Consider the following 23,486-nt stretch of genomic DNA (forward strand, 5'->3'; position numbering starts at 1 on the left):
ATTCTGTTACTGTAATGCCTATTTCTCGCCTCAAATGTTTTCAGAAGCATCTTGTACTGTACTGTTTAGTTGTAAAATGAGAAAATTTGATCCGGCTGGTGGGCGGTGCTTGGTTTTTGGTTTTTCACAAGATGTTTCTGAAAACGGCGAGAAATAGGCATTACGCTAACAGAATATTGATTCATATTTGATCAGCGCTGCCTAGTTTGACCGTTTGATCGGAGTTTGGGAGTGATTGACAGCTGCTCAGAGACGGCAAGGCTCCAGCTCAGCTCTGATTGGTTGTTTTCCTCCGGTCTGTGAAATCTTACTGGTGCCATCAGGAGCACCGGAGGCACATGATTTCTTTCATATTACCGGTCTCCTGCACTATTGTCAAGATATAGCGACCGTTTTATGAAAATTACTTTTTAATCATTATTTGCTCCAATTCTACCTACTGCAGCTTTAAGCAAACACAGTTAATACACACAGTGAGAATACCCAACCTGAGCATCATGTAAAAAAAATAATCTTAAATATTGCATATTTTAGATAGATAAAAGAAATCTGTAGATGTAATTAAATGGGGGCCGGGAGGGGGCAGAACACAGGAGCGGAACTAAAGTTACAATTTTGATCCACTTACGTGACCGGAAGTCAGGGTGCACACAGACAAGCACGCGCACGCGGTACGTTCTAATTGAGTGACAGTTAATGCTAACAGTTAGCTTAGCTTAAAAATTGACTTCTAAAAATAGTTAATTGTACATTTCACAAAGTCTGACTCAAAGTTTACATGCAGCAGCAGTGAGGTAAAGTGCTGCAGCACCAGAGGAGACAGTTGGAGCCCAGGTGAAAGGAAAATAACCCTAAAATACCGGTTATAGACGTTTATTGATGCTATAAGCTAACACCTTTACTCTGGATGATTTTTGGATTGACAAACTAAATTATTAATTAATTATTAATTAAATACATTTACTGAACTTTTGAAGAGCCATGCTTCTTCACACACACACTGAAGGCCGAGTTAGCACACCTGGCTCTCAGAGATCTCACCTGCACCTGGAACCACACTCCACACCTGGAGCTGTTTTAATGGTGAGTAAATCTTTCTTTTCTTTTTTTTAATTTTTACTTAAGTGTTACACCCCTGGCAATGTTGTGCTTCTGTTGTGCTGGAGATTAATTCCCACATCAAACACATCTGCATCTGTCTGCACATTTTGTCATGATTGTCGCTGTCCCTGGTGTTGAATATTGGATTTAATAAGACAGCAATGGACAATAATAGGGACTTTTTTTTTTGCTTTCTGTGATGTGTTGTTGTGTGATTTCATTGTGCATTCAATTTAGTTGATTCTGATTTTGGTCTCAGTATCCTTGCTCATGCAGCGGTCTGGTTATTCCTTCCTTTTCAACAAGCCTTGAAGCCTATCTATAAACCCTTGTGCTTGTGTGGTTATTTAATGTGTTAGCCAGAATGTTTCACTCACATTGTTGTTTTTCTGTGTTCAAAGTCTGCTGCTGGCAGCTTTGAGTGTGAAGCCAAAAAAATAGGGGCAATAATAACATCTGATATGTTGCACCGACCAGCAGAATGTTTTGATTATACTTTGTCTTTGGTTGGTTTAATTGACTAAACTTTTGGTGTTTTTAACAATGCGCTGTCACCAAACTTTAGCAGGACATGGTTTTGTTGTTGGTAGATTCCTAACTTTTCCTTGAATTATTTCCTTTTTGTACTCTGACTGAGTCAATTAATTCCATAAAAGCAGCACAGAGTTTGGCGAGACTTTCATTTCACCAGACACACTGCTGAGTTGAAAATCCTTATTTACTCCATTTTCTGTGCAGTTATCCCTCGGCTGCTCTTATTCTAGTTCGTAAGCTGGCACAGATTAGTTGACTTATTCATTACAGAGGGTGTCTGTTGTCGATTGCAGAGCTTATCCAGTGTGATTAATGTTGGGTTTGTGTTACTACCAAAGCAAACACATGCTGGTCTTTTAAAGGGTCTCCTCCACCAAGGGATGCATTGGAAAGATATACTTACAATATGTCACATGCTGTGCGTTGTTTAGTTTTTTCTGTTAATGTTTTGTCCGTGAACAGATGAAGCCACCGAGGTCCCAATTTTTATTACATGCTTGTGTTACTGCAGCTGCACCATCCCAAGAGAAACTGAATAATTCAAGTTTCTGTTTCCAGCTATTAGGCGTTACAAGAAATGGTCCAATAAGTAGTATTGTTAAAATATATAAATTTGGTGGTCCTGAGAAACATTAACAGGAATCATCTGCAGTAGCCTCCACGGGAGATGCACGATTAATGCATGAGGGATGAATTTTACATTGTCCGTCACTCCATGTATGTATAAACAATGCAAAAGGTTTTACTCCATGGAGATTTTTGCCTCTGGTTGGGTCCTTTCTGCCAACACTGGTTTGATTTATTCATTGTTGATACAAAATATTATGCAGGTGAGGTCTGCTGATTCTCCGGTATGTTTAAATTTGTAGTGAAACTGAGATTTACCACTATTAAAATCTTCTTTTCTGTGACATGGATATATCACTTGTAATTCTCTTCTACATGGTGTGTGTGTATGCTTGTCCACATGCGCCTGCATCGAGCTGGAGTGTGCACATTCATGAATACGCACATATGTATGCACATGAAGCCTTGACACTGTTTCAGCTCAGTTTTAGTATTGGACATGGGCAATTCCCCGAGGCAAGGATCCGCTCTCCACCCAAACAATGAGGTGCAGCTTTTGCTCTCTCGGTGAACGAGGGGAAGCAAGCCCGTTCAGGAGGTCAGCTCCGAGCTGTTGACATTGCTCCCTGGTTGCCTGTAGTTCTGGGCAGAGCCTCATTATCACAGGGTCTGCTTGGAAGAGAGTGGGCTTCGTTAGGAAGCAGCTGTCAGTGCCGAGGGGGCGAAGGCAAAGGGAAAGAGCAGAGAAAGTAGAGCCTACTCTCTGGTCCATTCGCAGTGGCGCTCAAGGGCCAGTTGGCTGCAGTATTATAGTCTGATTTTGTCGGTGTGATTCCGGCCTGTGTGTGTGTCCATGCATGCAAGTGTCATGTTGATCCTGCAACATATAGACAAGTCTTTTTGTCAGTATTTTGTTTCTGTCATGGACCTGCAATATGCTGGAATAAGCATTTTTTTTTCTGGCATGTCATCTTTTTTAAGATTTGATGTTAATTTTTAAAATGCTATATGTAAATGTTTATAAAATGTATAATTTATATAATGCATATAAATTCTAGGGGTGGGAATACAAAAATCGTTTCACCTATGTATCGTGATTTAAAAAAAAAAAATGTTAATACATTTTTAAATGCCAGAATCAATATATTTGCTTCATTTAAGTCTCTACGGAGGTTGAAGAAAGATACCGCTTTTATTGTTGTAGTCAGAGTAACGTGATGTCATATCCGTTCCGTATCCGTCAACCGAAACAAACCACAGTCGGCCGCAGCAAGCCGAAAACGAAAAAGAAGAAAACTGCAGAGGTTCCACGTGGATACGACCTGCACCCTACCATTTTAAATCCAACGTGGTAAACACTACAAATACAGTAAAGTATGGAAACACTTTGGGTTTCACACAATGCCAGGAAAAGCAGAGCTAGACATCATGGCTAAAGCTGCATGTTAACTCTGTCATGGACAGGAAACGTTATCGTATTGCGGTAACATGCGGTCAAGCCATTTATGTTAAATACAGTCAAACGGCTGAAACGGATGTAAAAAGAGAACGGAACTAACGGTAAGAGCAAGCGACGGACTTGGCAAAGTTAGTGGAAGTATACATGTGTGACTACATTTGGTTTTCAAAATAAGGTGTTAACAAAGGGAACTGTATATACCAAATACACAAATGGAAATAAGATTAGATTATATTCAACAGAAGTATAAAACATTACATGTCCCTTTTTAAATTAAAAAGAAAATACCACTAATTTGTGAGGGAAATGTCTTTATTCTTTGATATTTGGGTTGCTGGAAAAAAATTAATGTCTAACAATGACTGATTTATTTGACTTCAGGACATCTCTGACTACATACATGCTGAAACTCATTTTTTACTGTATCATATTAGATATTTTCCAAAGTAAAAGTCCCTAGAAGTGTATGATTCAACTTTTCCCATGGTCTAGTGTTAAAAAAGTTAACAAAAATCACAATAAATCGTAATATCGAATTGCAATTTTTGTAGAATCGCAATCGGCACCCAAGTATCGTGATAGTATCGAATCGGGAGATAGGTCCCAGCCATAATAAATACAATATAAGAGGCCCTTGATGTACATTAAGCGTTTACACAAAAACACGCAGCACATGGATTAGGCGCATTTTGATCTCAAAGGACAAAGGATAAAGTCAGAATAAACATACTCCTTATGGTTCCAGTTACATTTGTGGCATAATTGCTTGACTTGAAACTTTCTCATCTGTGCAAGATTTCCAAACATTTCTTTCAAAGAGGAAGAAAAGTTATTGAAAGATGCTGCCAGTGGAAAAGAATAACAATAAAAGCCAGGACATATCTGAGGCAAGGGCCAAGGAAGAAAAAATAATTACAAATGCAGAAAGCCATTTTTCAAGCATTATGGGAAAGCAGATGAAATGTATAGTGGAGGTCTGCAGCATGTGTCAGGTTTCATGTCTGTCACACTCGATCAGTGACCGAAGCTAATGAGATGCTACATGCTGCCTGGGACTCGAGCTGGAAAACTGCTGTTCTGGTGCACATTAGAATCCGGGGAATTCCAAAAATCTAGCATCTGGTGAAAAACAGAGCAACCCTCTGTGGCACAGCGGTCATTAACTTCTGGGATTTACTGAGATACAATACCCTGTTGAGAAAAAGTTTCCACACTGATGAGAACAGTTCTTCCAACTTCACCAATTTTCTGCCCAGCGGAAGCAATGCGAGTCGGGAAAGAAGCTGCCAACGCCTCTCTATTAGGAAATATAATGGATGTTAAATGATGACATACAGATGTAGTCGAAGAAGTATGCGCGCCACAGTGGAGCGGATTAAGGCACAGATCAGCAAGATGTAGAAATAGCAGAAGGATAGATATGGTGTTGCTTGAGGAAAGTTTAGGCAAGGCGTACCAAAATTCTGTGTTCTAACAGTTTTAGTGGTTATGTCGCATGTAAAATTATTTTAAAAATATTTATCAGCATGTGGAGAGATCAAATTTGACATGCTTTGCTTGTATTTTATTCAGTTGTCTGTTTATTCAGTTGTGCATTATACAAAACTTTCCACACACAAAAAAAACAGAGCCTTTATTTAACATATTTTGAGGGTATTTTTCCCTAGAGAGCTAAAAGTACCAAGAATGAATGCACTTTTTTTATTTTTTGCATGAGTGGTCCCACTGGGAATCAGACCCCCATGTCTAGAACTGTTTGCAATGTACTCTGCCTACTGATGTATGCAGAACCACACTGACATGAACAATTTTATATTTGAGTCATGATTGACAACCGTCATGGGACATACCGCTGAAAGGAAGAATCCAACATATCTACAGTTACTTCCATAGAGTTTAAATCACTGACATCAGAAATGTGCCATTAAAAGAGGAAATGAATCAATAATTCTATCAACAGAAATTGAATCTGTAGCTATTTTGATGATTGATTCATCGATTCGCTTCCAGCCTCTCAAATGTGAGGATCCGATGCTTTTCTTTGTCATATACTGTAAAATATTTAACTAAGCCATTTGATGATGTCACCTTTCGCCTCAGGGAAATTGTGATGGGCATTTCTCACTATTTTCTAGACAAAACATTTATTATTTAGTATTTATATTTTGTTTTATTCACACTATGTATTTGCACTCGTTCCTACTTGATACTGCAACTGCTGCACAACAATTTCCCTTGGGATCGTAAAGTTCTATTTTACTCTATTTTAGTTTATGAATTTAGAAGATAATGAGCAGATTAATCTACAATGAAAATGATCATAGTTTTAGCCCTAATTAAAACCACATTTCTGTTTCTTTAGTGGTACAATCTTTTCTGTGAGAAGTAAATTAATATTTTGATCACTTTTTAAAGTGATTGTCAAATGTAATCCTATCCTGCTCTGATACACAACAAAAACCTAAAATGCACAAATACATAGAGACACAATTTCTTTACCTTATTCAAAGTAAAGTGAAATGCTTTCTTAAGTTGTTTCCTTTGAATTTAACAGTTCAAAATATTGTGATCACATCATTTTACTTGTGGTTGTCATGATGACTCAAGGCAGTTCGGGCATGATTACATTTCAAATCAAGGTAATCCCTCAGAAGATAACTGGCCCAGGAAACATTCACTATTGTTGTAAGTCTGAAAGACCAGTCGCTCGGTCGCTGAGCTACTGCTGCCCAATCGATGGGGATCTTTAATAGCAATTTCCCAGAACCCCGATGCTATTGATTTCAGTCGACAAACATTTCACTTTGATCATTATGATCCCAGCCTTGCAGCACACTTCCTACTAGGCTTCTCCTCATGAGAAGCTTACAATTGGTCTTGAAATGGCAATATAGTGATGGATGCCACATCGACTGTGTCCGTTCACAGCTGAGCGAGAAATTGAATTCAATTTGAGGAAATAAAGTACACAAACAAGTTAACTTTCATGAAAAATTTTGTGTTTAGTGGCTACTCTTTTTTTCTTTTTCTAACGCGTCTCTAGAATTCATCTCTTTTTCCTACTGCGTGTCAAAACGTGTTGCCAGCTTGAGCCAGTTTTCCTTCCCCTTCCCATTCCTTAGAATGGCTCATTAGTTTCTCATGCACCCGTTGGTTAGCGTTATTGTTCAGCAAACCAATATTATATGATGAGAGGAAGAACACAGAAGGAGCTCTGGAGACTAATTAGAAGTCCTCAAACTTAAAAATCTGTTCAAAGTGTTGTTGTTGCCAACACACAGAGGCAGTGACCCGGGGTCTCATTTAATGTTTCTAAGTATCTATTAATGTTCCTTGGGTTATGTTTAGAGCTAGGGGAGGCACAGGAGCAGGAGCTGATGGATGAGAAACATTAGATGCCCGGCAGGCACTGAACTCTAATATAATGCAGTCGTATGTCTATTTTTTTTTTGGGTGTACTTCATTACATTTCTCTTTGGTGGAATATGTTTCTGTTTAAATAATTTATTGTTCCCTTTCTTCCATGTTTCTTTCAAAAATCAATCGGTGTCTGTCTTCCCAGAGATAAGCATACCTTATCAATGTTAGATCTTTATCGTGCCAGGAGGACCACCAGCACTGCTGCTGAGTCTGCTGATAATTGACATTTTCTCTAGATTAGGGTATTTATCATTCTATCATTGTCCATGGGAGGCCCCACAGCTGACCATACCCATGCAGTTTCCTGAAAAAGAAGCTGGGATTTTGCACTGTGCATCCAGTATGTCATGCAGTATTCATGTTTCCTCATGAGAGGGAAAAGTTTGTTTCTTAAGGGAGAAAAGGAAGGATTTCCATTGCAAAGCAAAGCATTGAGCAGAATAATACAGGGTGAATGCGAGCTTTTGAAAAGGTGATATGCACAAAGTGACCTTTAAATCTCGCTCCTTTTTGAATGACTTGGGAAGTGCCTTTCAGCCACACTTAAGTACACACAGAGCAATGCGACCAATATCCCTCCTCCAGAGGACACTGGATATTGGAAACATCCACTGCAGCTGACAGTGATAATAGTATACATAACACTGACAGAGCAATGTCACTCTACCCATAAGAATTTGCATTTATATTACATAATTGGAAGATTAGGGACTTGAATTGCATTATTCTGTGTAGATGTAATGACGTAGATTTGGATGCATCTCAAAAATAATGCGCCTTGTTATAAAAGGTTTGTTTGTCTAGCTCAATACTAGCTATCAGCACTGACTGAAAGCCGTAGTTAGCTTTCATTTTAAGCATCCATAATAACTTTGATTTGAATATGATGAGAAGGACAACGGCCTTCTTAGACAAATTGGCTTAATAATAGATACACCATAGTCAGTATTGTACAGACCAAGCGGGGAAGGCCCTCAGACGGCACAAAGTGCAGCATTTGAGAAAAGAAGCACTCTAATGTTGTTGCTAATCAAATTCAAGACATATGCAAGCCCAGTCATTAATTTTACACTGTTTGGCTGCCATTGTCAATGGCACACGATATTAGATGCAACACAACCAGATGAAAAGCTAAGGAGTAAGATGTGATATATTACTGAAAGAAGTCCTATCATGGAAATGCATTTTGAATGAGATCACTGTAACTGCATTTGACACACTTCATTTCATCCTCATCTGTCAAGTTTAGCGTCAGATGATGGTAGATGTGCATGGCTTTAATGGCGGGGACGTGACAATTTATAAAGTTTGAATGCTGTCTGAGAGACTTCAGGTCACTTCTGTCTTTTCAGGGTGGAACACGGCAGTGTTTCACTCACTTTGTGGTCATTGCATTGGCAAAGTTGAACAACTACAATAATGCGGATAAAATTAAGTCACTTCAGATAGCGTGTTGTAAGATCTCTCTCTGCAATCGAGATTAGCAGTGGGTAATGTGGATAAAATTCTCTTTTACATTGTATAATTGAATGTGAGTGTGAATTGTGTTGAGTTGTCTGTCTCTATGTGTCAGCCGTGTGATAGCCCGACGACCTGTCCAGGGTGTACCCCGCCTTCGCCCAATGTCAGCTGGGATCGGCTCCAGTCCCCCCCGCGACCCTGAATAGGATAAGCAGTTACAGATAATGGATGGATGGAAATCTGTAATTGTGTGAAATTGTGTGTTTCTCCAAGTGTCGATTATACTGTACATTAGAGACGTATTCATTTTGGTCTTTCAGATAACCTGACTTTTAATACTGCCTACCTACATTCACAGCTAACAATAAAACAAGCAAAGGTGAAAACGACTTTGGATTTGTCTTAAAGTAGCTAACGGTTCTCTTTTTACCAGGGACGTGTCTCTTCACTTGGAGTTTCTATGCTGTACTACATGAAACGACTGCTTGAATGCAGTGCTATGGTTTCTCTGAACATAGTCATTTGCAGTGATAAAAAAGTTTCATTGAAAAATCCATATCACCTCAGCCGGCAGCCATGAACATTATCATGACACTTGCGTGTGTAAGAGGGTTGAAAAGAGTTTTTCTCTCTGACATACAAAATCAGATTATGAACCTCTGACTTAAGACTTCATTAGCCCTGCACTCATTTAACCCTGAATACACAACTCTGCAGTGAGTCAACAGAGCGAGTGAACTTGTTTGTGTCTGTTTGCTATACCACTCATCAAGGCTCTGCCATTCATGCCAGCAGTACAACTTCATCATATAGTATTAATTGATTATAGTAAAAAGCTAGACCCAGCTATCTGCCTACACACGCTCAACATCAACAACATCTGGCCGTCATTGGCCTAATTATTGCAAGTAATGAGATGCTAATTTCAACACTCATACTGCATGCATGAGCGGCCAGATTCATGTGAAACAGAACTTTATGACAAAACTAATAAATTAAACATCTTACTGCTGGTAAACATTAAGCAACTGAGGGAAAGAAAACAAAATGGGGAAAGAACATGGAGCCCGATGATTAACAGTGCTTTTACATAATCACGCCAGTGCCTGAAGGATGGTTTCTTTTGCCCCACTGTTTACTGGTTTATGAGGAGAGTGATGGGCCATTTCATTACCTCAGCAGTAATTAATGCACAAAATGAAGCAGCCTTTGATCAATTGTAGGGACTGGCGTTGTCAGAGATTTCATTATTTAACTACTAAATCTGCACTGAAGTACTGAAACGGTGATGCTAAAAAGTTAGCGTGTCAGCATATTATTATAAGGTACGAATGAGTACCCTTATCAGATTTTGGTTAACGTTGCCGTTGTCTGGCTACTGTGTCACACTAATGGAAAATGTGCAATCGTTGAGCCTGAGATCTGTGTCCTGGGAAATAAACTAACACAGTGCGGCAGTGTAAAAATTGGCTATTATATCTCCCCCAGTAAGGCCGGAATATCCCCAGCCTGCGTAAAGAATAGATCTCTGGGGGCTATTCCTCACAGCAAGATAAATGTGTTAACCAGGAAACTGTTATTCGTCAACACACATATTAATGCTATAGCTTTGCTTGGCTCACCTACCTGTTGATAAGGCACCGGTGGTAGCCACCCATTATTTGTAATGGCTGCCGTCTGTAATGGCATTTGTATTAGAGATATAAAAGAATGAGTGGTAATAAAGATTAATGTGATCAAACACACAGAGGCAAAGACCTCCTTAGACTAATCTCTGATAGCTTAATGAACAGTCCCATAAACACCGTCCTGTGAGCATCTGTACTCGTCTCAGAGAGGAAGTGCCCTAGCTTATTTCTACATGGTATAAAGTAGGGCTGACCCGAATGCTTCGAAGCTTTAACCGTTGCCATGGTAATAGACCTCCAAATCAGTATTCAAATGCTTAGTTTTTTGCTTTTTTTATATATATAAGTAGTGTATTTAATATAGCCCATGAAAAAAGGAATAATTCCACATCATTATTAGGGATGCACCGATACTGTGTGTACAGTAGTGTGGCACTGTCCCAAAGCTTCGAATACCTTCGAATATTTCTCACCGAAGCCTCGAAGCCCAAAGCAAGGGAAATGTAAATGTTACCCAGACAAACAAAAGCTAACACTGTCAGAGTGTTAGAGAGCTCCTAAAGTCACGGTGATCACAGCTTTTGTTGATGGTAAGAGGAGCACTTAGCATTTCCTCATGTGTAATGAATAAAGTTGTAATGATTTAGATTTAATTGAACTGAATTGAGTTTAAATGAACTTCTCAAAGGTAACACATTTGCTGAGTCACATTAGTGAAGCAGTGCTTCCAGCTGCAGAAGACAGGGGAAATAAAGGGTAGGTACAGTTCAGCCAACATTACTTCCTCTGTGGTTTTGACAGCATTTAAAGAATTTAAAACCTCAGAATCAAATATCGGCCCCAGTGTACGTTCATCTTTCCAAAGTAAAGTGAATAATACAAAATCTTATGATATTATTATGGTGTTTATCAGTGAAGCAGAACAGAAAGCCGCCTTCTTCTCCTCCTCTTCTACATTTTACATTGACTGACCAAAAACCTAAAACCAAAACTATCTGCATGGCTTCATACCATTAGAGATACAAGAGAAAAATATATTTTTTTGTAACCCTTTTCCCTTTTGTATGAAGGGTTTATGTTTGCAAAATGTGAAATTATTCTTGACAAGGCAATATTTCACACAAGCAGCTGCAAAGCATTTTTAAAAAATCAAAGCAGTCTTTGACTCATGAATTATTTCCCTCGGTTACTGAAGTCTTTGGCACTTGATCTCCAACTCTGTCGAGAGAAGGGATTTGAATTGATGTGACTAATGTAAAACAAGGCCAACTGTCAGATGTAAGCCAGTCACTGCTAGTGCACTTTTGCACCCTCCATTTCCAAGGCATAATGATGCATAGCCATCACACTTAAGCCCAGTCTAGTGCCTACATATGGAAAAGGTGTCAGTTGCAGCGAAGGAAATTATGCAGTCCACTAGTTCCCTGTCTAGCGTGGCATTTCGGCTGCAAGCCGCTTTCCCTGAAGAAGAGATGACATGTTTATGAGTTATTCCCCTGATGGGGCCTACACCTAGGAATACAGACTTGTCCTTTACCCCTGACTGGCCCACTGAGGGAAGTCTATTGTGAATAACTGAATATTTTTTTTTTATGAAATATTCTTTTCACCAAACCGACTATTTAAGCAACCAAGCTGACTAATAGTCATGCAGAAAGTATCATTTGAAACTGAAGAACTATGATCACCCCACTCATATCTCATACTGGAATTAACCTTGAAGGTTTGATCATTTGAACCTGTATGAGTTTTAATATAATGGCAGATGGATGCAAAATATTTGAAATTAATCATACCGGTCATTTTAGAAGCAGACGTGCAGTATGAACAAGTGGTTTGAAAGCTTGCAGACATGGATTGCAAATACTGGAGTGTCACTTGAATGGAAAAAAAGGTCCTTAGGGCTGTTTCTCTTTTGTAACCAACTATTCCACTTTATACAGCTCCCATGTCGAACATGATCCGGTTGCCTTCCTAAGTAGCAACCAGTTGAATACTCACCATTAGTTAACTTACGAGCCATCTTAAGAACTCCGCTCACAAAGTAGATATTAAGCGGATGCAATCATGTGGAAACACTGAGCAATGAACGTGGGCTAACAATGTGTTATCCACACACTGACATAAAGCGTCTAAGAATGAAAGCCTTTGTATATTCTACAGTCCCACATGAATAAGCATGGCTTTTGAAAAAAGAAGAGGAAAATAACCTGTAATAATTTGTCCCTCCAGTCGTGTGGAGATACTGCTGCGGTGTTCCTCTATTTGTCACTGTCAGCCTCCAGACTGAGGATATGAGAAGGCGGCAGAAAGAATGGGAGCGGTGGTGGGGTGGTGGGGGGATAGTGGTGGTGAGAGGAAGGGGAGTGTGAAGAAAACGCTGAAGTATGTGATTAAGAATAATGAGTAAAAAATTGCATAAAGCCTTCTCCCAAATCACATATCAACTCCACGCCTGGCATTATCCCTGAAGCATCTCATCAGTCCTGGACCAAGTCCCCATCGTTCTGCGATGCAAGTGCGCCCACCCACACACACACACACACACACACACACTCACACACATACACAACTATAGCAGTCCATTAGCAGCTAACACATGAGCCAACATCTCTCTCTCTCTCTCTTTCTCTTCCTCCCTCTCCCTCTCTCTCTGTAGCTATCTTTCTCTCAGTGGATCTACATTGTCTTGGATAGTAAAAGCAATGGCAGGAACAAGACCTGTCAAGTTTCATATCAATACGGTGACCTTCCGTCCCTCGCTGCTGTTCCACCACTCCAGCAAACACAGCCTGGCCCGCCCGTTATCTCCAAACCACTGTTTGGAGAGGCATCTCTATCAGAACAGTGGGAAAACATCCAATGCATATCAATTGGAAGACTTTGATTTTTATTTGTTCTGCATTTGCTCTGTCTTGCTATGGTACACAGAAATGACAGCAGGGTCCACTGTATAAACTCTCAAACCACTTGATTCTTGTTGGACTTTGGTGGAGAAATTCAATCTGTAAATGTTAAACATATGAGTCATTTCTCACTTTGCCTCCCTCTTTCACCTTTGTTACACAATATATTAGATGTGCCGCTGAGGGTTGAAAAAGCTTTTTTTGGTTGGGGTGGAGGGAATACTTAAACTAATGTTAAGCACGCTTTTATCTGTTAATTTGGAGATATTTTAAAATGCAAAACACATCATGAACCTTGATAGAAAATCAGCATATCAAGTTCTGATCACAAACATGTGCTTGCATATACATCCAGCAGACAAAAAGCAACTTGGGCATAACATTGGAATCTTTCTTTTCTCACCACCTGTTCAATGTCCACTGCTGTTTTTAGCCCTGGTTGGGTTCCAATTTGACAGAAAAATATCTTGGTCTTGTTATATTTGGCTTGTTAAATGTTGGGCTTTTTTAACCAGTTACGAATTTAATTGGTCTATCATGCAGGGAGGGTAGCAAACTTGCTTGTGGGAGTTTGTAGAGTGGAGCCAACTCCTCATGATTTTATTTATTGTGTGTAGCGATGCCACGGTGAGGAAACTTTCCCACCGGTTAATAAACTCGTGACAACACTGGTGATACCCATTACTCTGGACATTTTACAAGAAAAGATATTTGTAGTGACTGAATATCTGTAGCGCGTTTACTTTGATTGTTAATGTTGGATGGTTGTGTATCTGGCTTCTCTGGTTGAGCTTTTGCTGAGGGTGCGTAACTTTAACGGACAGAGCGGAGAGCCATTTCTGGTCTGCTTCTGAAACGCGCTGCGGCTTGTCTGGTGGAATCAAAAGCATTGTATAGAGTGGCCACGATCAGCTCAGATGGCTGCCTTGCAGCCCGAACGCGCGGCAGCTGCACTCGATAGAAGCCAGGGGTGGTGCGCTTGAAGGTGTGTATGTGTAGACTATAGAGGTGTTGCCTCCAGATGCTGCTACCTTTCCCAGACAAAGTTTACAGGTTGCCTCATTAACATTATCAGGTCCCTATTAGCATTGGGTTTAAATCTGAAATATTACCAAATAGGCACTTTTGCTTTGACGCTAAATCCTCCGCCATCGGGCAATTACAATGTTTTTTTCCCACTATTTTCTGAGAATTTAAGACAAAATTATTATCCAGTTTATCGAAACAAAATCTAGAGATGAATCAATAATTAAAATAATTGTAAATGCAGCCCTAATAAGCGGTAAAACACATCAAAGATACTTTAATCACATTACACTAAAACATGTCAAAATAAAAAACACCTCAATACGATCTAAAGATGGTAGTCTCACACAGTGAATCAACCAATCCATCAATAAATAGAAAATTCAGTATATACTGTTAATCTTGCTACTAGCAGAGCCCCAGAAACATGTCCTCCTACTTTCGAAAGCAATTTAGATTCTAACAGCTTGAATGTAATATATGATACTTGGTGTTTGGGGAAATAGAGCAAACTAGTGAGATATACGTTGAAGTGATTGTCCCATTTCCAACTATGAGATCTAAAAATCCTCCACAACAGCGAGTCAATACCTAGTAAATGAAAGGCAATCATTTGTAGATGAGGAGACAAACTGCAGTTTTATTTGAATGCGATTGACTGACGGACTTGCTGAATGAAGCCCGAGTGGGTTGTGTGTTAGTGCTTGAATGCAAATCTTTGTTTTACGATACATTCTGCCATTGAGTTTGAAAATCTACTAGTTCATGCCATTTCCATGACAATGAGACCTGTGTCAAGAGATTTTAGCCCTGTTATTTCAATGCATATTATGTGATAATACGCGAATATGATTTTAGACACCTGCTGCTGTCAGTGAACAATTACACCAGGTGGGGGATGAAAGCCATCTGTTAACGGGTCATATTGACTGCCTCTGGATAAAGGAGCTAACTATCTGCTCCCTACGACACAGATGAAGTTACCACATGAAGAGCCTCATGGCACAAAAAGGCCCTGATATTTTAATTAAACTGCTGTCACCCGGCCTCTCCAGCGCCAGTCAACTTCTTGTCACACTGACATACATACGTAAGGTTGAATAAGTGAGTGAAGCGATATGAGGAAGTTTTAAAATGATGTGGGGAGCTGGCAGCAGATGAGTGCCAATACACACTGAGAATTAAAGTCATGCCTGGAAGTCATTATTGTGATACTGACACTTTGGGCAAAGGATAATAAAGGGTGTGAAAGAGTGATAAAGACTGGAATTATCTGCTTTTCAGCTGCTTCATTGCAGAAATTTCTGTTTTTTACCATGTACTTCAATTTTTTTATGTCTCTGTGCTGGTGATAGCCGTGGCCAGAGGGTTTTTTGGGTTGTACGTCCGGTCCATTCTCGTGAACGCGCTATCTCAAGAATGCCTTGAAGGAATTTCTTCAAATTTGGCACAAACATACACTTAGATTCATGGATAAACTGATTACATTTTGTTGGTCGAAAGGTTAACGTCACTGTGACCTCACAAAACACATTTTTGGCCATACCTCAAGAATTCATATGCTAATTTTGACAATTCTACACAAATGTCTAATAGGATAAAATGATGAAGTGATGACATTTTGGACAGACATGTAAACTGCAACTTGACTGGCAGAGGCATACAACAGTGCGGCGGTAATACTAGTTTCGTTTTGTATCCGTCCATCTCTCCTCTGCCAAACCAATCACCTGGGGAGGACATCACGTTTTGAGAGTGTGAGACGACGACATAATATCTGTCAACTTCATCCTCTCTCTCACTTGCTGTCAGTGAATACTGCGTCCCCTCAACAGCTCTTTTAGAGGCCCTTCACCTTCTTCTATCACCTTCTATTTTTTTCTTTTTCAGAGGCATTTTCACACCATAAGAAATGAGAAAATGCTCTCATGTCCTTGTTTGTATATTTGGCCATTCTGGTCTTGCCAGAGCTCCAAAATTGCGACCTAATTTTTGACTTGAGTCAGAACTAATTAGCTAAAATTAGGATTCAAGACTTGACTTCATGAAGACTAACTTGACTTGCGTCTTGAGAACAAAAGTCTGTACTGTACATTAGACCTTGAAATGTTAATTGATAGGCCTAAAACACACATTAGGACCAAAATAGTAAACTCAACAATTAGAATAAAATGAGGCATTTTCTAATTAAGATGTGGGATATACCAATATTATTCAGGTTTTAGGAGCATTTTTTGGTATACATGTATACATCGCATTCGGAATATGCGTCTCAATTGGAGTTTTTACCACAGTTAGAGACACACTACACCATGCTTTAAGGTCAGCTCTGTGCGTTGTACACAAACCAACTAGCCATATACAGGGCTGGGCTAGAGATGTAAAAGAAAATCCCAAAGATATACATACCTACTTTTAAATATTATGAAAGACTGGGATATCAACAGGTTCTTTGATACTGTATGCGCAAATATCACAACGCATGCCGACCTTTTCAAGAAGGTGGTTGAAGGAATGAGCGAGGGAGGCTGTGTCCACACGGTCGAACAAGTCCGCTGCGAGTTACGTTAACGTCTAACAGTTACGCGCACGGTCATTGTACCCTTAGCATGCATCACTGTGCTACTAGCCAATTCTCATCAATGTTGGTCAACAGGTGATCATGCCTGCCCAAATAGTTTTGTAGCACCTTTTTTTTTTATCAACAATTCTCCTAAAGGTATGTGTAAATACTACTCGGAGAGAAAAAGAAAATGCCTTGAGAATGAATGGGCATGGACTTGCCTTCTTTTGGGGCTTAATAGCTTGTCTACACAGGAGAAGTTTCAGCCGCGATTTCCAGTGGTCGGTCTGACGGAGCACATGTGCTTCTATTTTAATCAGTGCAGCTGTCTACACAGTAACAGTAACACCATTTCACTCTCTTTTGCAAGTACTGTATAGTGATTGTGTATTGGGCTGTGAGCGCTGCCTACCACGGGTGACCTACACTCAACACTGTGCCTGAATGCATCCTGTGTGGACACAGATGGAGGACTGAAGCTGCTGCTGCTGCTCTGCTAATGGGCTGCTTTCGCTATGCAGCCTGTGTAGACGTTGTGTAAGACATGACTTGGAACTGCCCTCCTGGACCTCTGGCATGACTTGAGACTGTCGCTAAAAGACTTCTGTTAGATGTTAGATATTTGTGGGTGGTTAGAGAAATTTTTTGAAAAAGGCGATTTTTCTTCTGAGAAGGGAAATGTAATGCATTCATATAGTTGTTTCATGGCTTATTAGTATGCGATTATTCACAGAACGTCTGTATTAATTCAGAATCTTACCTAGAATACATGTTCAACATTAAGGGCAGGATCTATGGTGACAGCATAATGGTCTGTTAACAGTGAGCCAAAGATTATAAATCTAATCAGATAAATCTGATATTACAATGCAAAAGAGTATTGATCCCCATGGAGAAACAGGGACTTTGTGGCAGGAAGTGTAATGAGATACAGAACAAGAACAGAGGAAATTGTTGAGGAGTTGTCCATTGAATAGCAGTAGAACTGGCAAAGTCAGGAAGAAAAATTATATACTCATAAATCAAGACAAGCAACAGTCAACTTTGAGCAATTATTTCTGTGTTTTATTCCATTATCGGAACATGGATATCATGTACAATGTTCATAGACATATATGCAGACTCACGTGCTCATATCAACTCAGTGTCAAGAAACATATGCAAATCAGAAATTGTATAATAATGTAGGGAGCAAAAAAAACATTTAAAAGGCATCCGAGCATAGAATGTGTGGGCAGTGCAGCAGTGCTCTACTCACCCAGCACAGAGCCACATATGCAACAGTTAAAGCTTAACAATGGGACCATTTTGTATAAAACCAATCAGTCTTTGTTAGTGTTTGCCCCCCTTTTGACATTGAACCATAAAATCGATGTGCAGATTCTAAATTGTACAGAATATCTGAAAGAAAAGAACAAGCTCACTTGAGAAGTTTAAATTGCAAAAAGAACAATTGTTCTGACAAGAAGATATAAGCTGCAGTTTGATTTCACTTTTATCTCTTGAATAAATTATTTTACACTATGAGAAGAAATGTTGTTGTTTAAACAATAGTATCATTATATATTGTCAAATTTTGCAACGCCCCCAAATGTGAGTCAAAAATGCTTTCAGGGAAATATCTCTGGTCAGTCTTAATTAAAACTCACATAATGAAGCCTTTCTTGGAATGGCCACTAGATTTTGGGGGTCCAGCTAAGCCAACAACCTTCAGTTAAAGAGGATTTCTATAATTTGGTCTACTTGCCTTGCATGATTTAGAAAATGTAATAAGAGTTTTTTTTTTTTTTTAATAAGGTGAGGAAAAGGTCACAGAGGGACATTTTGAACACTTTCATTTCTAAAATTCAAGACAGTATTCCATAAAAGTGGCCACTGTAATGTTAAATGAATATTTATTGTGGCCCTCACAGACTAATAACCATAAGGGACTCACTTCAGGACTTCCTCTGGGCTCCAAAGCTCATAATTTCAAACAATTTGTCGAATCTTTAGTACTTACACTGAAGACACATACTGTAAATGATTGTGGCCTATAGCTTTCCAGTGCTTACCAACACAAAATGCAAAACAAATCCATAACTCTAGACCCAAAATAATATAAATAATAAATACTATTATGAAGGAATAAATGCGAATACAAGAACAATTCTTTTTACCATAAAATATTATTGCTGGATAGTTGTAGTTGAAAGTTAATGGAAGTTATAAAATATACTTGAATTCTTGCAGAGGTGAAGTGGAAAGGGATAGTGTAGCAAGTCAATATTGACATAATGACCCATAATAATAATCATACACATAGTAATAATAATAATAATTATTATTATTAATAATATATATGGGTTAATGTTTATTTCACTGAATATTTATGTTTGAGTTGATGTCAAACTGTATTGTTGATGTAGTATTGTGTTGCATTCTTGACAAACTTGTTCTGCCAAAAATATGTTGGTAGGAACATTTTTGCTACAAAGACAGTTTGGTATTCCTTGTATCTGTATTCGTAATTGTTGATATTAATTGTTTTTCTTAACACTTTGAATATTTTCTAAATTTTGTATTGCCGTCTTTTTTTTGTATTTGTAATGTCCATAAGCACTGAGGTTAAAAAAAGGGAGTATAATCATATATATCAATTTCATAAAGAGTGTAGAATAGAACAGCAACAATATGATAACCTTTTTATATGAGAACACGCTGGCTTCAGAAAGTTCAGGAATGTGACCCGTTGTTCATCTCACCTTTTCCTTCCTTTCCATCTATTGACTTGTATCCCACTCTGACAGGTCTAGCTGGTAACAGACATTTTCTTAGACTTATAGTCTGAATATGTTGCTCATAAGACGGTTTTAGAGTCGAGTTAATCCACCAACAGCTGTCAAATGGAAAGTAATATATTCTTGCTCATCTTTCTCAAGCAGTTTATTCTCCGGTTCCTTCTTATTCCCAAAGATGGAACTTTTCAACAGTTGCGTCTCCTCTTGAAGTAAAGCAATGTTTACTTTTAGGAATACAGATCAAAACTAACAAGACAGAATGCACAGAAAGCTGTGAGATGAGATTAACAGAAAACTTTGAAAATAAAATTTGAATACAAACACAATAAATTGCAATAGACAGACAGCAGAATAGTCATGTTTTATATAGTACTGGAGGATGCAAATATAGGCGTATGTTCACACCCTTAGGATTAAAGAAAAACAATTCCAAGCTCCCATGTAGTATGGTGTAGATGTAAAGTATTCATCAATGTTTTCAGTGCAGAGCTACAGCACTGAATCATTAGCTCCATGCATAACATGACACAACACTGGGGCCTGTGTGGTTTCTGCGTATGTATCTGCTTCAACCAATGCGCCTGAGTTGCAAATTTCATGGTTTTAAGTGTGCCTGCGTGCGTGCGTGCGTGCGTGCGTGCGTGCGTGCGTGCGTGCGTGCGTGCGTGCGTGCGTGTGCATTCAAATATGTGTGTGTATGAGAAATACATGTCAGCGTCTGAGACACTCTGTGGGTCCCTCGAAGTGTCAAGGCGCTCGCTGCTGCTGCTGCTGGCATAATTGAGTGGAAAGATTTCATTTTCACTGAAACATGGAGCAAGACAAGCTACTCAAACACCTTGTGGAGTCAAATGTGGTACGGACAAGTTTAGTTCACATTTTATCATGGGCCCCCAATAAAACACACACGCACACACGCACACACACACACACACACACACATACAGGGTTCTAAACTAACCTAAGCCATCCCGAAATAAATGTGAACCGTCCCAAATTTAAAATCTTTGTTTTTCTACATTATCATTAGTTAATCATTCAAAGTGACCTTCAACATAAATCAAACATATATTAACAAATATTTTTGTTCATAAATTTAGAATTTAAATTTCAAATGTTTTTTTTTATTTATAATTTGCAAGTTGTAATTTAGATTTTTATCAAACAATGCAGCTAAGTTATATTTAAATGTTTTCTATGTGTAAAAAGTAGCATTTGATCAAAAAGCAGAAAACAAGATTTTGCATATGGGCCCCCAAAAAGCTAGAAACGGCCCTGCTAGCTGCGTGTGCTAAAGTTGGAGGAGCTGCTAGACAAGATGCACTTGTCATGGGGAGAGACGCAGCATGTTGCCACGGACAAAATGTGATGGAAAGACTTCATTGCAGCCAAAGGGGACGTAGACAAAACATGCAGTCATTTTCATCACTATTCATTCTAATGTAACGAGTATTTTTCTTTCGACTCTCGTCCCAAATTCTTCCCGAAATTAATTTTCATCCTCCCCGATCGTGTTTTTTTTCAGCCCCGGGACGGGACGTCCTTAAGCTCGAGCCCTGCACATAGCCAATCCTTTCTGGTGCTTGGCTCCAATTGATTTTTACATCTGTGGGGAAATCGCCACAGTTAATGTCCACTATCTCCACTTCCTCAAAATGTTTTTAATTTAGTTTAGAGCCATAACATTTTGTGCAAGATATAAGTACTCAGAACCATGAGGTAAGAAAGTGTTGGGCCCATGGGAAGACCCATATACGAGAGTATGATAGTGACATTGTGACCCAACATGTAGGAGCAAGGAACAAAAAGAAAGTTGGCAGCAGGTATTATCGGCCCCCCTGGGGAGAAGCCATTGTGAGGTGTCCTTACAGGCACTATCAGATGCTGCTGCTCATGAGAGAGTTGGACTGTGAGGAGACATGAAAAATCTTGCATGTGAAGAATTTCTCTGATACAGTATATGCTTTTTGCTTTCAACTTTATTTTTATCCTTTTGTAACATGAAATTCTGAAAATAGCACCTGCAGTCTTATAAATAATTCTTGGTTCAAACTTTTAATGGTTTTACATTATTTGTGAGATAGCCACTAACCTATTATTTGTACTCTGTTGTATTTTAGCAGCATTCATATTTTACTCTGTGTGTGTGTGCGTACACACATAGGCGTGTGTTGTAAAACACAAACAGTTTAATCATGCCTGCAAACCCTAATGCAGCGTTTCAGAGCAGCAGCCCAGCACACTAAGGCCTGTCTGGGGAGCCCGGACTCCCAACTGCGTCTCACATGAGCAGTCCAGTAAAATTAGTTGATGATTGATCCCACTCTAGTGGGAGTGGAATGTTTTTCTTTCTCTTACTCCTAAATAGATATTGTATTCAAATAGAAGAACAGCCATTGACTTTGTAATCCCTGTGCAACTGTAGCTGACGAGCAGGAAAAGTCAAGTGTTGTATTTGTCTGTGTGCCACGCTTATCTCCTCTGGTCCCCACAGGCCTGGCTTGTCAATGTCTGTGGCTTCAAGCTACGCTTAGCTGTCTCTGATATTAAAGAGCACTATCTCTGAGGTGGCCATTTGGGGAGACAGGTTTCTTTTCATTCCAACAAAGACGCTCTTTGCCATAATATTGTGAGCATTTTTACCATGTCAAGCTGAATGCACTTTTCACCGGAATATAACATTTGTAGTCTTTATCTCTCTGGATATGGATTTCACTCAATCTGCCCTTTATGTATCTTTTATTAAAAATATCCTCACAATAGCAGTATTGTAATCTATTGCATTTGCAGTATTTTTATTTTACTCTTAAACAAGTAAAATACTAAGGCTGTCCTCTACCAAAGAAATTCTTAGTCGACTAATACTCATACAATTTTGTTTACTAATTGATAAGTTGATTTAATCAACAGATTATTCAAACTGAGTTTTTCCACAAAGAATCACACAAAAGCACCACTAAATATTGTGTTTACCAGAGATGTGCTGATAGGTTTGTGAGAAATAATTGATTCTGCATGAATGAGAAGCATTAATGACTCATCAACTAAAGAAATGTGACGACTAAAACTAAAATGACAGATTAGTTGACTAATGGAATAAGACTGGGCAGCCCTATAAAACACATTCAAATGTACAAGTATAATCTTTGAGAAATGAATAAATACATTCGTAAAATAATCATCCTGATTATAAGATTTTAATGAAGGGGTTTAATAATTGTGATGAAATGCAAAGGTTGTTTCGGTCTTTTGAAATCCTGCATTAAAATCAGCTGCCCTGCATGCACCAATTAAGCAGTAATTACAAAAGCATCCAGTTTTATCTCTACTTGCGTGAGTCCGGTGGTCTGTTATGTACTTATTAAAGTGAATTATCTCAGATAATCATTCTAATCGGGGTTCAGCTCATGTTAGCAGGCTTCCTGCTGGGTGCTAATGTCTAATTACAGTGGAGCACGTCTTGATGGGAAGGGTGCCCCGCAGCTCTCCAGCTCCATGTTCTGCGATGTCTCTCTATCCTTGTCTAATCACACACTGGACTGTCAAGTACACATCGTGGCCAATCACTGATGATAAGCAGCTGATCAAAGAAACCAGAAAGAAGCTGATCAAAAAGACTGAGAAATGTGGGGAGGGAGTACATTCCTGGGAGATCATATTTTTCCTCCCAAGATGACCTTGATACCCTGGCGATGGGTCATCCATACACTTTGTTGCTTTTTCTGTGTGGTTGTGTGTGTTTGAATAAATCCTACCATGTGTGTCCATCTATGTATGTGGACACACATGGGATAGAGGGAGGTAAGGATAGGTGTATTTGGCTTGGACATGTGCATCTCCACAGGCATTCAATAAGCTATGCAGCTATAAAGACACTTTCAGAAAATGTGTTAAATATTTTCATGTAGTTCAATAGCTGACTGTAATGCAACTCCAGAAAGAAACAAAACATACATATACATGTTCCTTAAAGTAATGAGCATCATAAAAAAACTGATTTTATATTTTATATTTTAGGCAATCCATCATTACCAAGACAGA

At 39.0% G+C, this 23,486-nt stretch overlaps 1 long non-coding RNA gene across 2 annotated transcripts in view; it reads left to right on the forward strand.

Moving 5' to 3' along the window:
* Nucleotides 1-612: 612 nt before the first annotated feature.
* Nucleotides 613-23,486, forward strand: part of LOC141767661 (uncharacterized) — a 144,532-nt gene continuing 121,658 nt past the window's right edge. Inside the window, exons 1-2 of one of the 2 annotated variants that reach the window (XR_012593910.1) lie at nucleotides 613-862; nucleotides 978-1,083. This is a non-coding gene — a long non-coding RNA (uncharacterized LOC141767661). The remainder of the gene's footprint in view (nucleotides 863-977; nucleotides 1,084-23,486) is intronic. The other variant, XR_012593911.1, reaches the window with a different exon arrangement.

This window comes from Sebastes fasciatus, chromosome 5, assembly GCF_043250625.1.
Source record: "Sebastes fasciatus isolate fSebFas1 chromosome 5, fSebFas1.pri, whole genome shotgun sequence".
NCBI lineage: Eukaryota > Metazoa > Chordata > Actinopteri > Perciformes > Sebastidae > Sebastes > Sebastes fasciatus.